At 46.5% G+C, this 18,801-nt stretch overlaps 1 protein-coding gene across 2 annotated transcripts in view; it reads right to left on the minus strand.

Annotated features, from left to right (window-relative positions):
• Nucleotides 1-9,998, minus strand: part of CD82 (CD82 molecule) — a 38,878-nt gene extending 28,880 nt beyond the window's left edge. Inside the window, exon 1 of one of the 2 annotated variants that reach the window (XM_083863722.1) lies at nt 9,943-9,998. The gene's annotated coding sequence lies outside the window, so the exon portion shown is untranslated. The remainder of the gene's footprint in view (nt 1-9,942) is intronic. The other variant, XM_083863720.1, reaches the window with a different exon arrangement.
• Nucleotides 9,999-18,801: the final 8,803 nt, after the last annotated feature.

Below are 18,801 nucleotides of genomic sequence, written 5' to 3' on the forward strand. Positions count from 1 at the left end.
TCATATCACATGCTTTGTATCAGATCCTTTAAGATAGCAAGGCACTGATCTAAAGAAGCTGAGGTTTTAACCCCTTAGCCCACAGATTGGGTAGAGCTGGAAGAGTTGCAAATCCATCATGACTGGAAAGTGGACAGAAGTCTTACTGGCACAGCAAAGGACCTCAGGCCACAAGGGGATACATCTTTTGGCATTTATCAGAAACAGTCCTTTTATTATTTATAATTTTAGGAAACTTTGGTTTTGCCAAATAGAGCATTTGCTTATATGTAGCTACCTGAACCACCCCTGGTAGTACATTGGCACTGCTACATGGGATTCTAGAGCAGAAGAGCACAGATCAGCAGCTGTAACCATCTCTCCCCTTCTGCAAGGTCTGCCCTACCATCACCATGGGCCTCCAATGGGAAGGTCCCCCCACTGCAGGCTGACAGCACAGAAATCAGACGTAAAAGATTCCTGCTGGATTCTCACACAAAGTACCTTGTGATCTCTCCCAGATTTGCATAGCAGAGAAGACAACTCAGCCAAACCATTTGTTGCAAGCAGACAGGGCCCAGCTGAGCCTGGGGCCTCCAAACCCAATGGAACAGAATCACTCACACTGTGGCAGCAGTGGCACAGCCACAGGCTTCTCCCGGACCCAGCCTCTGCTCCAGAAGCTGTACTTCCACCAGACCACCCCAGGGTCACAGGAGACCTTGTGCCCTGCTGGAGCATGGTCTGCCCTGCTGACGAGGGGAGCACTGTCACAGACAGTCTGAGCATGAACATTTCACAACATCCTGAGTTTCATGCCCCAGATGCCACTTGACACTACCAAAGGGTACGAATGAAAAGAGAAAGCTGGAACTATTAAAAGCTCCTAAGGAAGATATTATGACTCAAGCAGTCCCTGTTTCCAAAATGATGACATACAGAGGGCAGGAGGGCAATAAAAACCCTGAAGTGCAGGACTTTAAAGCACAGATATTTTGAGTCATTTCCTGCTATTCAAGAACATTCACCTCAACCACATTTTTCCCTTTCCAACATCACGGTAAATAATACGAATAGTTTTGCATTTGTAACTGGCAGCACTGGGCCACAATAACCAAACCCCTTGCTGCCCTGATCACTCTGAGGATACAACTCAGAAGCTATTTCAAACCTTGTTCTGGAACAGCCAGTCCCAACAGGGGCTGCTGAACAGTCTCTCAGATGTACAGCAGCATTGTCTAGCACTTTTTCCTTTCACCTTTAGAGAACACTCTCCTCCTGCCAAGCTCTTCCAACAGAAGACAGAAAATGGAAAAGAAAGCAACATTGTACAGCAGTAAAGAGCAACGCTGTGAGGAGCAAGAATAACACAGCATGAGCTGTTACAGAAGCTGCAGCGAAGCTGCTTTGTTCTCAGGCTAAGCATTTTAGGAAGTGAAATGCCACAATAAGAAATCTCAGCAGACAAGGCTGGAAAATAAAGGGGTCTCCTAGAAAACACTTAGCCAGCTGGAAGAGATGCCCAAAAACTTTTGGTTGCCCTTCCATGAAGAAGGCCCTGAACTCCAAGGCAGGCTGCAATACACAGAGGTGTTTTGCTACTCTGGTGATTGTTACATTACCATGCAGGTAATCCCAGCAGAGTTAATCGGAGCAATATAAGACCATTGATTAGTGATAGACCTGCCATCTGCAGTTAAGATCACACTTCCAACACCATCCCAAAAAAAGAAAATAATCAATCCTTCAAAGCAATACATGTGTAGGTTCTGGACAGTACTGTTTCAAGCCAAGAAGAACAGACATATGGGATAGGTTCCCTAGGAATTTGGCAGTTAAAAAAGACAGCAAGACTTTGAAAAGCTGGGTCTGTTTTGGGAAAAAGAGGGGCCTCCTTGGAGTCTGCAGACCTATGCACAGTGGTCTGGAAAATGGGTTCAGCTGAACCTGAACCAAGAGAGGCTGGGTGGCCTTTTCTTTCCTGAAAAGGTCTCCTTTTCTATATTTAGAGCATAAATATTCCAGAAGACTATTTGATGGAAGAATGCTAGAAGAATAAGATGGAAAAGAGTAGTTCAGTGGTATTTACTTTAAAGTAAGAAAAGAACCCAGAATAACTAATTTACAAATAATCCAATGAACCTCAGTGCAGACATAAATGCTCCCATTTCGGAGGAAAAAAGAAGCAGGCTGTTCCATCTTTAATCAGTAAATCATGACTGAGGCTCAGACTACTTTTTAATAGGATTGCAGACACAATTTTTCCTTACTTGCCTCTATCCCACTGCATTGCTGTCTTCCTCCCCCCCAGCTCACCTGGTTTTACTTCACATCAGCTCCACAATTTTTAATCAAGACAAACTCACCGATAATCTAAAACTACAACAAGGTGTCTCATGCATGCTACCTGGGCAGGTTATGGTTGTCACACAAGGCTCCCTCTGCCCCACATACACATCCATCCCTCACTAGTGCAGCAGCTTGAAACCCAGCCCAGCAAAGCCCCATTGCCTGCTCCTCCTCTGATGGGAGGTTACCAGCAGGAGAACCACCCATCACAGGGCACCAGGGCTCTCCACTGAGATACTGGGCACAGGAATAACCATCAGACAGCACCGCAGTAACACAGCTGCTGACCTGGCTCAGCTCACACATGGCTGCACAGGCTGTTCTTCCTGACAGCAAACACCCTGTGGCAAAGGCTGTCTCTCTTCTGGGCAAACAAGGAGCAAACTGTTCAGGTTCCCACGGGACAGCACTGGATGGATGGCCATCTACTTGTATACACACCTGTGGGTCTTGTCAGTGGCTCACAGCTGCGATAGGAAGAGGTTTCCTCTCTGCCTGAAGCTTCACAAAGCAGGAACCTTGTGTTTTACTGCAGCACCAAGTCTAAATCACTGCCACGACAGCCTCCAAAGCTGCAACACGATGGACTGGTAATGAATGTAGAAACACTCAGGCTCTGAGGCTACCAGCAGGACTGCAGCATCAAATCAAAGAAGCCTTCAAGGTCTCGCACTTGGGAATTAAAGCAGCTTGCCATTCCTCAAAATAGCCCTTCCTTGAAATAGTCCCTTCTGCCACGGCAACAGCCAGTTTGATGCAGTTTTTGACATTAAAATTTCCCATGAAGTTTTGGCAAGTGCATTTTTGTCACCTCAGTTTCATTCCAGGAAGCCGTGAGTCACAAAATCTCCCCCAGGGAGAAAGGGTGAGAGGAAACTCTGACATTTCAGGTCCTCTCACATCAGGCAAGAGAAGCACCAGCAGCTGTGGGCATCACTTCCAACCCCTGAGGAGCAGCCAGGATCTTAGCTGCACTCCCACAAGGTGTTCTCACCCTTGGGAGGATCTGGGGTGAAGGAGCTGCTGAACTCCGTGCATGGGGAGCAGCCACCCCTGCAGCAAGTCCCACTGAGGGGCTGGGGCTCACCTGCAAGGCTGATCTATCACACAGGGCTCCACTTCCCCACACGACTTGCCTGCAGGAACTTCTCTTGTACCTGCAGCCTCTTCCCCCCACTCCCGTGCAGCCTCCCCAGAGAAGTGCAGCAGACCCCTTGGGAACCAGAAAAGGGCTGTGCCTTCACCTTGTTTCACACAGCTCACCAGGGCTCCTCCACACAGCTGTGGTCTAGCACTGTTCCACATAGCAGCTGCCGAGCAGAAGTCTTCTCTAATTAAAAGAGCTTCCTTGGGGAATAGGCAGATCTACTGCACTACTCAGAGTGCTCTTTAGTTATTCCATGTGCATAGCTGCAAGCCAGCGTTAGAAAGGGACTTGAATGCAAAGAAGAGTCCAGCAGCTTCTTAGGCTGTTGGGAAAGCATATTTAGGCAGCTGGAGTTTTGTCTGGTTCCTCTCTCTCCCGAAAGACTTCAGATGTGAGCATAATTGGAACTCCTGCCTGCCTTTTAAGCCACAGTTTCTTCAAGTGTGCAGCATAGCTGCTGCAGAATAGTTCCCATATCTGTTTGGTCAGTGCAAAATACAAGGCAGTAGCAAGGGCAAACAGCCTTGCTAACCTGCAGGTCAGCAGTCTGTCTCCTTAAGCCAAGTCCTGCTCTGCTTCTGTGTTTTACAGGGAGCCTTTTGTGACACAGAAGAAAAGGAGTGAGGGGACAAGAGGCATAGGAAGCACACTGGGAAGTTGAGGACATTCCAGCAAAGCCACTCAAGACTGACTCATCACCAGCAACTTCAATCCACGACAGACACATGACCAGTTCCACAGCAGGAAAGAGGATGCTTTGTGCCACAGCACCATGTGAAAGATGCCCCAGAACCAATGCAGCCCTAGAGCCTGTGTCCTGTCACCACACCAGCCAGAAAAAGCGCCCTTTTATGCAAAGAATACTCTACAAATTAATTGGTTACAAGCAGAGAGGAGAGCAGCAGAGCAGTCTGCATGGTGACTTCGGAAAGCAGGCATGTTAGCTCTGGGGACCAAAGTCCAAAAAAACCCTTGATAGTGCCACCACTGAACACAGAACTTCTTTTCAATTTCTTTCCACACACATTCCAAGTTATGTTAAGTAAGTCATTTGCAGGACCAAGGAGAAATTACAAAAAAATCATGTAGGAAGGGAATAAGATTCCTAACAGACCTTTTTCTCTATTACTAGAACACTTAGAAACAGAAATGCCACAAAAGGTCTAGAAATTTCCCTGGAAAGGTCTAACTAGAGCACTGAGGCATTTTGTGCAGTTGTAGAGATAATCTAGTCAATTTAGACTTTGCAACTGATTCCAAACAAAACTGCTAACCATCTATCAGGAGACGTATCAGCTCTAGGCATTTAGGATTCCCATGTTCTTGTATTATGGGATGACAGTAGCAGCCCTTGAAGTCCTAGTCAAGTACCAAGATGACCTTTCCACGTGTGCCCTGCATGCTGTTCCAGAAGTCCTGCACCAACACAGCTCACGTGGTGGCCCCACAACAACCTAATGCACAGAACCCCAGAGACAGCTCACTCGAACCTGTGCCAGCCTGGTGCACCAGCCCAAGCAAAACCAGCATTCTGGAGCAGGTTGCTTTTAAAACTAGACAGACAAGGTGCTGCATGAAGCCTCTCCTGTAGAGGCAGCAGCTGAGTACATCATATTCCTGTGTGGTCCCTTGAACCCGTCCTGGCGAGGGCACAGAAACCTCACAGATCACAGAGGCAGTGACCAAAGCAAGGTGCTGGAGAAGAATATGGTCAGATCCAGCGACTGTGAACCCTTTTCCAGAACAGCTCTGGTAAACAGCCTCTTTCATTTCCAATAGGCAAAGCTACTTTACAGCATATTCAATCCCTGCTGTGCAAACCACCCTAAGATAATTCCTTTCCTTTCCCAAACTACCTCCTTGACAATGGATGGGGAGCAGGAGGGACCAAGGGCAGTTCCCAATTCCAGCTGTGGGAAGATCAGCTCAGCTCAAGGTGTGTGGCTGCAGCTCTGACACTCATCTGTTCTTTTGCTTGTGTATGAAGCACTGAAGCAGACTTGTTTTGCCTACAAAGGGAACTTCGCATTATATAATTTCAAATCTTCAGGCTGGTGAATATCCTAATGTATACAGTTCATCCCAGATCAGCATTTCTCCAGTACACATGGCCATGGGATTATCATCATACTGGAAGAGATCAGCAATCTGCTTACAGCTCAGTAGCAATTTTGTAGTAAAGGGTAAAGCCCTTTCATGATGCACCTGCCTCAAGGCCATGCTGCAAAGCAACTAAAAACAGCAGCCCAACAGCATCCTTAACAAATTCCACCAGTACTTCACTTATGTGCAAGGCTCTTCCTCTGGTCCTTCTCAGCTTCTTAAAGACAGACAAGGCCCTTACCATATCAGCAACTTTCAGAAATAAAGTACATGCACTGGACTTTAGTTTGACTTGCTTTTAAATGGTGGTGTCCCAGTAGGTGATGCCCCAGTTCTGAAGCTCCATCAAGGAGACAAAGAACTAGAGCAGTCAGCCAGACAGCCTGTGCACGCACCTCTTCCCACAGGACAAAGCCTGTTCCCAGCTTAGTCTCTTTCCCTTTTTCCCCTGTATCTATCTTGGATGAGCCATACACCTCCCAGCTTCCCTGGCTCTGTGGTGTTCAAAAAGACACATGCTTGGGTCCAGAGTCGGCAGCCTCCAATCCCTGTTCCCATCCCCATAGGCTACTGTTTCATTCCCTTTTTCTTCTGTGGTCAGCCAGGCAGTCCTTCAGCAGAGCTGCTCTCAGTAACGCCTCATCTTTCTTCCAGAAAATTAGCTAACTCTGAATCTGACAGTGCACACAAGAAGTGATTTAAGCAATCTCCACTACGCAGTTCCTTTGCTTCACTTATCACCCAATCTAGACTGAAGTCAGCCATTAACTGCTTCAGTGTTTCCAAGGCCTGATAGCCCAGAGAGCTTTCAGCAAACAGGCTCTGCCACCAGCCAACCAGCCGTCAAGGAACTGCTGGCACTGACTGTACTGCCTGTATTATTCCTTTTACCATGCCAAGAGAGCCTGTAATTTTTACCCTTTCCTCCATTTCATTCCCTCTAAGAATACAGAAGAGCCAAAAAGAGACAGAGGCGGTTAGGTAATGATTGCATCTCATTACACAGCTGCTAAAGGAAAGGTGGCTCACTCAGCCATCCCTTCACACCTACGTCATTAATTTGTAGCCTGTAGAAAGCTCCGATCCCACATTCCTCCAACAGATGCATTTGTGCAAGGACACAGTTTATTTCTTTGCCCATTAAAGCTGACAACCACATGGTGGTGGGCAGGCTACTGGGCCCAGCTACCCCTTTGCTGCACAAATGGGCTCCAGGTCTCTGGATGGCATGATCCATGTTCAGAGACAAATTATGGCAGGGAAGGAGAAGAAGGGGATACAGATGTCATGCTCCTATTTTGAGAGGTGAAGTTAAGGCACTCTAGAGTGAATGCCATAATTCCTGCCAGTAATAAGTTAGTTTTGGTGCACATAAGTTTTTCCACAATGGAAACTGAGGAGTAAGTGCAAGAAGGCTGTGGCTCCAATCACCCCCTGTTACACAGGCCCACTGGAAATATTGCTACTTCCTCCAGCCTTCCAAGCTACTCAAACAGAGACTGAGTCCCGACAGACCCACCCCCTCTAGCACCTCCCACTCAACAGCCAAGGGAAACCAGACCAGGAAAAAAGCGGCTGCCATGCCACAGGCAGGATTAAAGTGGAGCAATAAGTACTGCTTCAAATAGCATGGGGCATGATCCAAGTCCCAGCACCCCCCTGGCATTCTCATAACAGACCCTATCCCATCAGTGCTGAAAAGTCTTTGTGGCAATGCCTTTTGCCTGTGCTGTGTGCTCCCTGCTGTAACAATGCCAGCAGGCACCAAGAACCACAGCCATGGTTTGAAAAGTGCCCTGGGGCCTGTGGTTACCAGAGGTCTGCAAAACTCCCACCTGCATCCCTCTGACTTAAACATCTACTGGATGAACACCTGCAGTTCTGGGTAGACCCTTCCTGCCTTACAGCTGTGAGACCAGGACACGGAGAAACAGAAGTGATAAAACCTTTCCTTGGTTACAGTCAGATGAGAAATTTCATGTGAAACCCCCCTTGCACTTCCAAGAGCTTGAAGCAGAGTGGTTTGAGTAGCAAGGACAAGAAAACCTCCGTGGAGCTGTGGGAAGGCCTCATTAGAGCATTTCCTGCACCAGCTTACGGTTGTAGGTCACACTACACCTGCCCGTCACCCGAGAACTAAAATAGAGACAATAACAGTAACGAAGAGAGTCCAGATGAGCCACATTATTAAAGCCGCTAAATCCTCTTAGGGGAGGAGCTTCCATGCAGCAGGAGAGAGATTGCCCACAGGGAGGGCTTTCTCCAGGCACCCAGCCTGCGTCTTGCTCTGTTTCTGTCACACGCAGGTAAGAATCTGAACAAACACTGCAAGACTTCACCCAGCCCTGCAGCACAGGGATGATAATGTCATCTCAGCGGTCCCCAGAGCACTTGACAAGGATGGAGAAACCCAGCCAGAGAGGGGTGTTGGTCCAAACTAAGCGAAGATATTTTGGCAGCAAGATTCTTCTCTGAAAGGTGTGTTAAATGACAATAACATTAGAAGTGAGGAGAGGCTACTCACTCCCCTGAGCCACTCCGAACACAGGCTTGCAGAGCAGTTGGCAAAGGTTCCTCTCACCTGTGTGGGCTGCCCAGCATGAGCAAGCACCCATGGAAATTTTTTTTTTCTTTTTTTTTTTTCTTTTTTTTTTTTTCTTTTGTAAAGAAGCACAGCTACAGGTCTAGGAGTTTCTGCTCCAGCCAAAGGATCAAAAGCATATGTAAATGTTAAAAACTACCTCAATGTTGCAAGAGGTTCTGCTATGGAACACTGGCAGGTCTTCTGATGCCCATGCAGTGCCACTGCAGAACAGGTCACTGACTGTACCACCCAGTGCCCTTCTGCCTCATTAACACTTTCTTCCCATTTAGTGCTCATGAAGTATTTAGTAAGAGCTGAGTAATTTGTCATTTTTACAGTTTTTCATATGCTTGACATCAGCACACTACTGAGACTGCTCCTCTCACTAGACACCTCCACCTAGACTTTCAGATCAGTGTTCCTACACTTTGACCTTGTTGTCCTCCAAAATTATTCTAGCCACAGGCTTCTGCTTGAACTTCTCATGCAGTGAGCAAGCTTCACAGCAGCATGTTCACATCTCAGGCTTTGAAGGGGATTTTTTTTAAGCCTAAGATGTCTGAGAAAGTAAAAAAAAAAAAACCCAACAGAGAGAAACATGGAGAGGAAGTATCACTGGTGGCAGATTTAAAGACAGCACTCTCCAGCTGTTCCCCCTATGCTTGCAAAGAAGCACACGGGTGTTGTCAGAAGCTAACAACCCAGAGACCTCACAAGTGGTGTGAACATCTACCCTCAACAGCACCTCAAACATCTCCAAGAGCAGCTCTTCTCCACAGCCACTACCTCCAAGAGCACTGCAACAGGACGCTGTCCCTCCCGTGCACAGCTAGTAAGTTTCAAGCTGTCATTTCATATACAAATATGCTAGAGCTTGTCCAAGACATAGGAACACTTTATCCTAAACTAGCTTTACAATTTACTGAAGCCAATGTTTAGATTTCAGGATGGTTGGGTTTGGGTTTTTGGTTTGTTATTTTTTTGTACCAAACACCCCATTTTACATGAAAGCATACAGAGCAGAGCTTTAATGCTCTGGGGCAGAATCAGCACGCCTGGAGTGCAACAAGCCGCTATCCCATTAAATCAACAGATTTGTTACCAGTAACACCGCAAATGCAATTTACATTTACAACATCTACCCGGCTGCTGAACTGCGAGCATTGCTTTGAACGCCTCACACGGATTTTAAAAAGGAAGGGGGCAAAAGGGACACAGCAGGCTGGGCTAACACAGATTTCTGTACTCGTAATAGCGCCAGATCAGATCTAGCCCGCATCAGAAGGAAATCAGTGGAGACAGAGCCGGCTGAAGGCAGCTGTCTGCCCGGCCCCATCAGCAGGGGCACTGGCCCGCCGTCCCCGCACAGCAGCACAGCCGCCGGGCCAGCCGGACCCGCTCCTGGGGCACCGCCTCCGCTGCCCCGGCCACGGTCCCTCTCAGGTCACACACGGCCGTGCCAGGGGATCACAGCTCAGCCCCCGACTCGAGCGTGGAGCGCCCAGCAGCGGGGACTGGCGCCCCGCGAGGTGCCCCGGGCCCTCAGCGCCCCGCCGGGAGGGGCAAGGGCTCCCGGGGCTGCCGAACCGCACCGGGCTCCCGCTCCGGCCGCCAGAAAGCCCCGCAGAAAACCCCCGGGAAGAACCCGCCGGGCACGGCCCCTGTCCCGCCGTGCCATGCCGAGCCCCCCGGGTGGAGGGGAGCGGGGAGTCCCGGCCCGCGCCTGCCCCTCCCGCCCCCTCCCCGCTCCCTGTGGGGCGGGCGGCCGCAGCGCGCCTACCTGCTCAGCTCTGCTCTGCTCTGCTCTGCTCTGCTCGGCGGGCCGGGCACGGCTGAGCTCGGCGGAGCACTCCCCCCTCCGCCGATGTGGCCCCTGGGGCGGGGCCGGCGGCTGCGCTGAGCCGGCCCCGGGGCGGGCCACCGCCCCCGGCCCTGCCCGGCCCTGCCCGGGCGCTGTGCGGAGCCGGCGACTCTCCCGGGCCCCGCTGCCGTGGGCTCCTCCGGCCGCCCGGGGCTCCGCGCAGCGCCCGCACTGCCCGCCCCGAGCCCTGCCGCTCGCTCCTCACAGCGTTTTCCACTGCCCACCTGTGAGGCCTCGCCCGCTGCCTCCTCCTTTGCAGCCGAGAGCAGTTCCCCCGCTCCGCTGGGGCAGGTGGCCAGGCTGGGCCCTTTGCCCGGAGCCCGTCTCTCCCCGAGCCCCTGCCTGGCCCGTCAATAGGTGCAACAAGCACCAACACCCCTTAACCCCCCGTCCCGCAGCTTGTCTGGGGCTGTGCACGCCGTGGGTTCCTGCCCAGTGAAGGCAAGCCTGATGACGCACCGAAAGATTTTTTCCAGCGGGCAATTTCGCTGCCCCAGTGAATCCTGTAAACATCACCCGGGCTGCACATTGTTTCCCCTCCAAGCCCCGTTAAGCTGTTGTTTCCCCCAGTGCCTCCAGCACTGTGAAGATGGTGAGGTGTCCGCATGCTGTGGCTGCTGTTTGCTCTGCTGACCAGGGCACTGCATTGTTTCCATGGGCTTCTCTGTTTTGTGCAGTGTATCCGCTCCGCTCAGCGGGCAGCAGGCTCAAACTACCAGCTCTTTGTTCTTGGCACGTGGCATCATTAGCCCAATGGGATCCCGCCTCTTCTCTACTGGCAGAATGCAAATAAAAATTAAAGTAATAAGACAATCTGATAGTAACGACAATGGGATCCTCTGTAAATCCTCGTTTCAGAGATACTGAAACCAAGCCAATCAAGCCAATCCTAAAATGAAGGAAGATCAGGAGGTCCCTCACCCTTTGAAAAGAAACATTCCTCACTTTCATGTATTCTGCTGTGCTGGCAGGAGGACCAGCCAACTCATGCAACTCAAGGTCCCAGTCTGCATTCCTAGGGGCAACAAAAAACAGTTTGGCTTTTGTACAGAGACAGGTGTACAATGGCCACTTTTCTCTCTCCTAATAAGATGCCTCTTGGTCAATCTCTCTGCGTCTGAAAGCTGATTCCTTACTATGCCACTAGGCTTCAAAGAAAAAAATTTAAAAGGTCCTTTTCTGGGCTGTGCTTTATTCATTGCATTCACTTCACTTTCATTCTGGTATTTAGAGCCCCATCCATCCATCCATCCAGCTGCTTTCCCTGCAGCTCCCAACCATTTCCTCTGGTACCAGGACTAAACACATCCTTCTTCCCTTTTTCAGTGGTGGCACTCAGCAGCCTTCCTACTAGCCTGTATTTTATCCTGTGGAGTTTTCTGTTTGGTTTTTTTTTTTTTTTTTTTTTTTTTTTTTTTTTTTTTTTTTTTTTTTTTTGTTTTTGTTTTTGTTTTTGTTTTTTTTTTTTTTTGTCAGGATAAGCATGTAGTCACACAATGGGCAAAGCCAAGCCATGTAACAAGTCCTTCTTCATGGATGGATAGCGTGAGGCAGGAGGGGCCATGGGAGAGGGCTGCACCTGGAGAGCAGGTGTCACTTGCTAAGTGCCACATGCATTGCGTGCAGCATCCTGGGCTTCACATCCCCCTCTGTGCCACCAGCAGGCTCATCAGATGGCATAAGGGCTCGGCTGGGGAGAGGGGATGGAAATGCAGGTGCTGAGACAGAAGAGGGACATTAAGGTGGAAGTGAAATGATGCTCTGCAAAGGGGTTTTTGTGGGTGTGCTCTCACCAGCCCTACTTCTGCAGCTCCTCACAGCAATACCAGGCTATTCATGGCCTGAAGACAGTCTAATTTTGCTCAGACTCCTTTCTCATACCAAAACACTTTGTGAGGCCAGTTGTTAGTGTCTAAGACAAGGACAAATTACACATGAGGATTATTTGGGGCAATATCTGAAAACTCATTTACAGCTAATCTTGAGGACTGCGTCTTTCTGGAAATCAGCAGCGCTCCAGTATCTCTTTTCAAGCAGAATTAACCTTCATTAAAAACACTTCTATTCTCAAACATAATATTAAGAGTACTTTTTCTTTACCCCTTCTCTCTAATAGTCTTTGTCTTCATTCGAACATCTGCTCAAGCTTACGCCTGTACTCTGTAAGTCAGAATGCTTACTTAAAAAGACACAAGGGTCAGTGGGGCAGGTGAAATAGCATCTGCCTGTTCTTATATTTAGTCTTCCTCATCTCTGTGCCGACAGATTATCCAAGCCTACAGGTACTGAGCATGTAGCTTGTTTCTGATTCTGACAAAAATTGTCCTACTTTGAGGAAGGAAACCTGGGCTCAAAATATTTCCCCTGAGAATTAGTGCAAAGGCTGTTTCTTAAAGAAAATGGGTCTTAAATAAAAAGTGATTACAAGGTGCAGTGCAAATGGATTGTGCCAGCAGCTCTGGTGCCTGAATTCATTTGTGTCAAAGGCTTTGAGAACGGGATGCATGTTAGCAAGGGCAGTGTGGGAGTATATATGCATCAGTGATTGCATGCATAGCTGGTTATGCTCGAGTGCCACTCAGATATGAACCAGTGAGTCTAGAAAAAGCATTAAGTCTATACCACTGTATTTGCTGAGAGAAGGAAATAGGTTTTAAAAGAGAGCTTCCAAAGTGCCTGAATTTTATTAGAAAGTCTGACGTGAATCATGCTTTTCAGAAGGCTTGCAACAGGGACTTGGCAGCAGAGGAGAAACAGATCTACTGAGATGTTGCAGCTAAGCTGTGCACAGATGGCAGACTAAAAGCCCAAGTATAAACAGCATCTTTCACAATGTACACATCAGGCTGGATTCTCAGCTAGTGATTAGACGAAAGTGCTTGTAAGAAAACACCCAGTTTGGAGAAACCCACCATTATGTGGCATGTAAGGCCGAAAACTGAATACCATTTCAAAGGCAGCCGGAGACCAGCCAATGGGTCATTGAGCCAAGCAATCTGTTTTTGCCTTGGGCCATCTTCATTTCAAACACAACAACCATTCCCTGTCAAATGAATACTTTCTTTTTAGGAGGAATTAATCTGTGTACCAAATCAAGTCATGGCCTATTCTGTGGGTAAACAAGAGAAGTCTGCACAGGAGTCCAAGTCCCTGTGATGCAGCTCTATACAGGTCCTGATTCATTTGTACACAGGGTCTGTTTCCTCAGGCACAGGGGAATACTAATGCCCCGCACTGAGCTGGCTGGCTGTGCTTTTATGGCTGCTTGCAGCCTTGTCCAGGGTTTTAAGAAGCTGCACAGTCCTCACTGCTTTGCAATGAAAAACACAAATATGGCATGGGTGGCTGCTAATGATGGAGGGAGCTATGGCCCCCTCATTCTCTGCTGGTAAACTCATGTCTGGCTGGGTAGGGGCTATCCTGAACCAGTTGTATGCAAGCAAGAAACTTTCCACCGTTTTATGTATAGGCAGCTCTTCACGTTTCTCTGGAGCTGGGATTAAAGGGTTGTTATGCTGCAGGCTGCAGAGAGGAAGGGACCAAATATCTTTTCTTTAGTCTCAGAGGATCTCTGAGAATAAAGGGTTTGAGTTGCAGCTGGCACATATTGCTGCCCTGTGTTGCATGCACCAGAAGGAGGAAATTAGTCTTTGGCATTAGGGAGAACAGAGAAACAGGAAGACACGTGGATTTCTAATGTTTGCATATCTATTTCCCTTAAAAAGTCTTTGAATTGGCCTCACATTACTGTGACTCTAAGAGACAAGGATTTCTTTGCTGATAGGACCAAAACATTGAGTAGTCTAGGTGATGTAGTGAGGAAAATTGTAATTATCAGTACAAACTGCCTAACTTTAAAAAAAAAAAAAAAAAGTTCTTTCAAAGTTGCTTTGACAAGGAGAAGAGACTTCAAAAATAGAGCAAAGAATTGCTGGAGGTTGGGGGAAGTGGTGTTTCTGTTTAAATTCCAAGCTAAAAACAAAATGACCAAACAACATAGAGTTCATGGTTAGTGTCTGTTTGATAGCACAGTATGAAATAGAAAGAATGCAAAGCACAATTTAAAATTACAGATTTTTTTCAAGTATAATTCTTAGTGTGGCATGGCACTGTAAGTGGAATCCTCTTTTATTTGCCCCAAGCTGGGATTTACTATCAGATTAGTTATATGGAAAGAATAATGGTTAGAGTGAACAGCAATAAAAGTGGAGTAGTTGCTGAAGCTTGTGGGGCAAGAGGGAACTATTTTAACTTATAATAGGGGAAGAAATGTTTATCGAAAGATATGTTTTCAAGACTAAAATATTTTTAATATTCTGTATTTTAGGACTTCGAAGTGCATGGCAGCTTTAGTAAACTGATCTTATTTTCCTGATGACCAGTTGCCCTCCCCTGGCTGAAATGAGAAATGCAGGCAATTGAAGTCTTCTAGAAGCTGGACTTGGATACGCTAAAAGTTAATAGTTCTGCCAGAGGCACTATGTAACTGGGAAGCAGATTTGTCCATATTTGGGTTATTTTGGATCCTGGTATACGTCCCTCACAGCTTACTATTAGGGAGGTGACTGCACTCCCAAACGTGGTATTTTGCAAGAAAACGTTGATCCCCCTCAGTAAGTGCTAGAAAATCCAGGCACAGGGATGTGTCTTTCTAAGCACTAGATTTGGGACTATTGAACTCTACATTTTTGTGATCTGTTAAGCAGTAGCAAGTAGGGAATCGTGTGCCTCCGTACAGGTTGGATATCTATCTGACCCTTGAGATGGGAAATTTGCTGGAACAAATTTCCATTTACCATCCTGTGCTTTCCATAATTTTTCCCTTTAAAAAAAAAAATCCTCACAGAAACAAATCTCAAAAGGTGTGTGAGCAGGTCACTGATGTCTCTGGATTGAAAAGAGTCCATGACTGTTGCACTGGCTTGCTCATTTGAGCCAGATAAGATAGAAAATTACTTAGAAGCATTTCAGAGATGCATCCCACTCACTAAGGAGCTCTTGCTAGTTTTGCTGAGCTCATGAGCATGCCTGGGCTAACAACATCCACAAAGTGGAACTTTGGGAAGCTAGGTGGATCTAGGACTTAACCCAATTTTACAATCCTCCTTGTGCCTTTTGCAGTCATCTGTGGCAACCAGAAATTAATTTCATAGAAGTAGCATTCAGACTTAGTCCTTTTAAACACCTGTAGATAAGGATGAACACCTGAATAACTTGATTGTATTCCTGAGGCTTCTATAGTAGACACCAAAGTTTTTTCTTCCTCTTACACAGGAGTATCCTGCTTTTTCAGGTGTGCTCCCTTTCCTTGGAGATACAAGGAGTTTTGTTTGTGTCTTTTGCAGGCATGCTGGTTTCAGCTGGGATAGCATTAATTTCCTTCACAGTGACTAGTGTGGAGCTATGTTTTGGATTTGTGTTGAGCACAGGGTTGATAATACAGAGATGTTTTTGTTACTGCTGAGCAGGGCTCACACAGAGCCAAGGCCTTTTGTGCTTTCCATGCTGCCACAGTGCTGAGGAAGCTGGGGATGCATGGGAGGTTGGGAGGAGACACAGCCAGGACAGGTGACCCCAGCCCACCAAAGGATATCCCAGACCATATGGCATCATGGTCAGTATATAAACTGTGGGGGAAAAGGAAGACGAGGGGACATTTGGAGCAATGCTATTTGTCTTCCCTAGTCACCATTTAATGTTTTGAGGCCCTGCTCTCAATGAAGGTGGCTGAACACCTGCCTGTCCATAGGAAGAACTGAATTAATTCCTTCTTGTGATTTGTTTGTGTGCCTGGCTTTGTTTCCTTTTTTTTTTTTTTTTTTTTTTAATTTAACTGTTCTTATCTAAACCCCTGAGTTTTGCAGCTTTTACCTTTCTGATTCTCCCCCGATCCTGTTGGTGGAGTGTGAGCAAGTGGCTGTGCAGGGCTTCATTGCTCGCTGGGGGTACTTTGGATCCCAGCCTCCTGTTCAGAGAGCAACACCAATGTCCGCTGTTCTCCCAGGAACGAAGTACAATCTTGTTTCTAAAGTCAGATTGCTAGAACATAATAAGTTTCACCTATAAACTTATTTTGATTTAACATTTACAGACTGAAGTGATATTCTGGATTTTATATGCAGGTTTGCACTGTGAGGTTACAAAATGACAAAGCACTAGAGGATTAGTGCCACCCACCCCCCCAAAAAAAAAAAAAAAAAAAAAAAATCTGCTGTTTTGCTTAATATCTTTCCATAACAATATTTCTGAGGCTGGGCTGCCTGGCTAAGTATATGAATTTTTCTGCATCATAGGAAGAAGGAGCCAGAATGCTGATAAGATTGCTTTCCTTCTAAGTTCATAGCTTGAATGCAGAGTTGAATGCATCTGCCATTGTCTTTCAAAATATGAAAAAGAGAATTGGCACTAGAAAAACATGGGCACAGCTGGGCAGATCTCATACATGATTCATTTCTGGCATCCATTGACCTGGACCAGCTGGCTCTGATAGAAGACTGAATAATGCTTTTAAACACTCATCTATATCTTGAAATTTCTTTTGACTTTCTTTTACATTGGATTGAGAGGAATGAACATTGCTGATCCCTGTTGATCTGAGAGGGGTATGTGCCAGGAGAGATGTTCTTGCCTAGGCAGTATTATTTCCACATCCCACAGCTCCAGAGACTGGTGAAAAGTCATCCTTTTGAGTCTAATTAACATAAACACCTCAGAAAACCAAGGAAGGAAAACCCAGTTCAAGGTCTGTGAAGTAAATGAGAGCATTTAGGAGCTGGTACTGGCAGGCTGGGTATTTTCCCAGGGAATTGTGTGCAACACTGGCACAATTTACCTGAAGGAGCAAGGCGAGTGGAACAAACAATCCTATGACACTAATACCTCTTACATAAGCTCAGATCCACAAAAGTATTTAGAGACTTAATTCCCTTCAATTTCATTTATTAAGGCATCCAAGTTCCTCATAGCTATGTTAAGCCATTTTAAATCATGCATTGGAAAGAATCTATTTCCACCTTTGCCTCTCTCTCTTTTCTCACACAGATGCACATTTCAATGGGCACATGGCCAGTGAAGTGCCCAAGTGCACCCCTGCAGCACCTCCTTAGGTGCATAAAGCTGCAGCAAACCACATGGAGGAATTAAATCCGTGAGGGCTGCTGGCAACTTGCAGTTAGTCATGAGTCTTTCTTCCACTTGGTGTCTCTCTTTAGTCTCAAATCTGGGGCTGGATCTCCAGTAGTGCTCTCCTGGGGATGAATATTTATTTGCGCCATATAAAGCATCACAGAGTTTCAGTGGTGCACCATGACTCCCCTCTCTATGATTAGCAACATAGAGAACTCACAAAATGTGAGACTCCCCTCCCAGCTGTATAGCTATGCTGTATGCTTCCCATCAGTTTTAAATGTGTTTAGGAAATTCAAATATTTATTTTTGGTTACTAGTTGTCTTTGAGAAAGAAATACATTCATTGTCTAATTTGATCTAATTTTTGTTACAGAGAGCTAGGGCTGGTCACCCTTTAATTCACAGGCATGCAAGAGAAATGTAAAGTGTTGTTACTTCACTGAATTATTAAAAAAGTATTTTTTAAAGGATGATTTCAAAATAACACAAATAAAAGCACACTCTTTGCCCTTGTGCAGAAACAAAAAAGGCAAGGGATATTTCTGAACTTTCCTCATATTGTAGTGGAAAAAATTCAGGGAAGGGGAAGGTGATTTAAGCTTTTTTTGCACGGGAACCCAACTTTTTTTTATGGTATATAAGAATTATTTGGTAGGGAAATCTGTAAGTTTGGATTTCTTTTCAATTTATGTATAGTGCAAGCCAGTTTATCAGTGACTAAAGTTACACTAGAAGTTTCTGCTTTAAAGACTTCAGATATTTGCAGCTACGTGGAAAACACTGGGGCTCACAGCATAAATGTGCTAATGTGCTTGATTCACTCCTGCTTCTGGGCCTTTTCTGTTCTGCCAGTTCCTCTGAGATTAAATCTCTGAGAGAAAATTGTCCAAATCTAATGTGTTTGGCACTCCCCTCAAATAAAAGCTCCTTTCTCCAAAGACTGCTTGGTGTCTTGCTTAATTCTGATCTGGAGACCTAGAGACTAGACTCTCAGCTAGTATAAATGAGGGAAGTATACCACATAACAGCAGCTGAGGATCTGGAAAACAGTATCTACCAATAACGTCTTACTTCATGTGGGTTCTATCCAAATAATTCACTAGCCCTCCTGTGGGAGAACAAAGCACTGTATATTTCTTTTTACGAGCTGTTTTGCACATAAATGCTCTTTGCAGGCCTAGTACATCTTCACCGAAACCAGTGAGAGCAAGTTGGCAAAATCTGCGTGCAGTTTATTTTTAAATCCTTTTAAAATCACAGAGGAATGTTCATCAGATTGCAGATCCCCCGTGCAAAATAACTGCAAATTGCGCCAGCGTTTTCTTAGAGCAGATCTGAGGTAATATATCATCATTTTGCTGTGCTTGTGTGGGATGAGTGGGGTATCCTGGATTTTCACGGCGGTGAGATGCAGAGTTTGGATGAGGACGGACATGCCATCTAGCGGCTGCTTGTCCCGATGGCTTGGAAAATCTTATGACAAATTATTAACAGGATCCCCCGTTTGTCTATAGAAAGTGAAAAAATAGACACCACAGAGTTTTATCTGAAAATCTTAACTGGTCCCTCTGTTCCCTATAGCACCAGGCTGGAAGATTTCTGTATCAGGCTTCATCTGGTTTGCTGGATTTTCAACAACCAGTGTTTCTA

This window comes from Zosterops lateralis (genome assembly GCF_965231275.1).
Source record: "Zosterops lateralis genome assembly, chromosome: 6".
Taxonomy (NCBI): Eukaryota; Metazoa; Chordata; class Aves; order Passeriformes; family Zosteropidae; genus Zosterops; species Zosterops lateralis.